Consider the following 2,500-nt stretch of genomic DNA (forward strand, 5'->3'; position numbering starts at 1 on the left):
GCGTACGTACATTGCAGAATATTTGATTCTTGCTTTATTTCATTTTAGATATTAACACCTACCAAGACACAGGGAGGTTTACATAACACCAGTTATGCAACGCAATTAAAAGTTGCCATTTTTTCTCCCGCAGTTATTTCCGTCCCTTATTATTTCATTTTTTGGCAGCTTAGCTTAAGAGGAGAGGGACTTCTCTAGGCCCATTTCTTTTTTTCTCTCCCCAGAAGCATAAAGACGCTGCAACAAAAAAATGTATTTGTGGAGTTGTGACTTAGGCTTCAGTTTCCATTCCATCCCATTATAAGTCGGGGTTTTGACGCTGTGAAATCGTCTTCTCCCCCCCCTCCCTTGTCAGTTAATTACAGTCCAAAGGCAGAATTCATCACGCCGGCACCGGGCTCCCCGGTTCTCCTGGTGCCCGGGCTCCGGCCCCGCTGCAGAGACGCTGCTTCCGCTCAGAGGACGTCGTTGCTTTAAGTACCAGTTCAAGGGAGAGCGCGCTTCAGCGGGGACGCTGCGCTCTGTTTTTCACTGTGTTGACGACCGTAAATGTCAACTCAATTTTATTCTAATAGCCGTTAATCACTGAGACAGCCTCAAGGGCTTTACAGGCCGTATATTTACCACACCCTCCTAACCTTAGCCCCCCCCCCCCCCCAAAGGGCAAGAAACAACTCCCCTTATTAACGAGGAAGAAATACTGAAGTTTGGGATCCTCCTCCCAGGGATGGAGCCATCATTTACATTCATAGCAAAGAGTATGTTCCATGGTGATGGGGCGATGGCCGCCAGGGGCGTCCAGTCACCACAATACACTGAAGCAGAGACAGAACTATGGTTCCATGGAATAGAGTGGGTAAGAAACATGCAGGCGGCCTCTAGTGACTCAACCATAGCGACTATGAGCAGGGGTAGACCAGCTGATTTCTTTGACACTTGTTGTATTGAACATGGGGGTACTCATTACGGGAGTGCATGCCTGTGGTGTTCATAAGGCTGTGCATGCCATCCGTACCTGCCCTGAGATGTGTGTGTGTGTGTGTGTGTGTGTGTGTGTGTGTGTGTGTGTGTGTGTGTGTGTGTGTGTGTGTGTGTGTGTGTGTGTGTGTGTGTGTGTGTGTGCCTGGTGCTCTCCTGGTCACGCTGTTGTCGTGGTCCTATGGGCATCCGGCTTCCCCCCCTTACAGATTAATGACGCGTGTTGAGTCGTAGTCTAAGTTTAAGTTTAAGTTTATTTGTCCCCATGGGAAATTTGTTTTCACAGGCTGCACAATGAGAGACAATACATCACAAGACAGACAATGGTATACACAACATACAACATCCACAGCACCAGTGACAACATACAGTACATGACGACACAGTGAAACAGCCCTAACCTCTACCTCCACATTCTCAACACGGAGTGAGTAAACAGAGTGGAGCGTGGCTTGTTGCGGTGCCGTTGGCCGGTTTGACGGCTGCGGCTGACGCTGGTCTGTCCTTGATGTGGTCCGACTGCCTATGGCTCCGTCACACATTTAAAATGATAGAGTGAGTTTCAGTGCCGTAGTCTTTGCAAAATTTTAAAAGAAAGGCATCACCCAAGGAACGTGGAACAATTACTGGAGCCGTTTTATATTAAATAGGCCGTATAACCATGCTAAAACTTGATAAGAAATTGTCACAGAAGGCTTTTCTCAAAGTAGATGAAGATGTTTTTGATTTGGTTCCAACTGGACACGGCGAGAGCGCCAGAGTCTCTCAGGGCTCCAACCTCATTGGCTGGAGAAGGCTGCACCGATAGGAGGAAACTAACCGCCGCCCAGCCAAGGCCAGACTGGTCATTATTGAGAAACTCAAACTTGGATATGTGGGCAGTCTCATGAGGCCAGGGTGGGTTGACCTCTAGCAGGAGACCAGCCCCGTGTCTGGCCGTGTTACTGCCCCCGGCCGACCGGCATGATGAGACCACAGGGAAGGAGGGCCAGGACCACTGGAACCTGCAACGTAAAGGTTAGTGGGTCGAACCACTGCAGAGACACTGAGCCGTGTTGAGGGCGCAGGCTATGTCTTATGGCTTGTGACTGTGACTCTCTCTCTCTCTCTCTCTCTCTCTCTCTCTCTCTCTCTCTCTCTCAGGGGTACAGGTCTATGTCAGGAAACAAAGGGCCGACCTCAGCAGGAGTCCCCAGCGGCTCCGTGTCCAGGCCGCTCTCTGCGGGCTGCGTACCGCCCGGCCCTCCTCAGACTCTGCAGACGTGCAGAACTTTGAAACGAAACAATGGACGACAAATAAAGCAACTGAAACGACACGACATGAGGCAGTCTGCTCCGCCCGGGAGCGCCCGGCACATCGGGAATACATCGGAAACCACTCTCATTTATTTTCCTGAGTTTTGTTTTCTCATGCTAGTTTTTTTAATTTTCCACTCAGCAAAGTCCAGCGGGGGAAGGAGACGTGACCACACGCGGAGTCCAGTCGCAGCTCCGGACAGAGGCGCAGCGTCCGGGCTGCAGG

The 2,500-nt window shown here is 50.5% G+C and overlaps 1 pseudogene across 1 annotated transcript in view; it reads right to left on the reverse strand.

Moving 5' to 3' along the window:
* The window catches only part of LOC311354494, a 208,645-nt pseudogene that overhangs the window by 2,992 nt on the left and 203,153 nt on the right, over positions 1 to 2,500 (reverse strand). The window contains exon 10 of the transcript in view: positions 1,016 to 1,123. The product of the transcript in view is annotated as an uncharacterized misc_RNA (transcript). The remainder of the gene's footprint in view (positions 1 to 1,015; positions 1,124 to 2,500) is intronic.

The sequence above is a fragment of the Micromesistius poutassou genome (assembly GCF_964030765.1).
Source record: "Micromesistius poutassou genome assembly, chromosome: 10".
NCBI classification, from domain to species: Eukaryota; Metazoa; Chordata; class Actinopteri; order Gadiformes; family Gadidae; genus Micromesistius; species Micromesistius poutassou.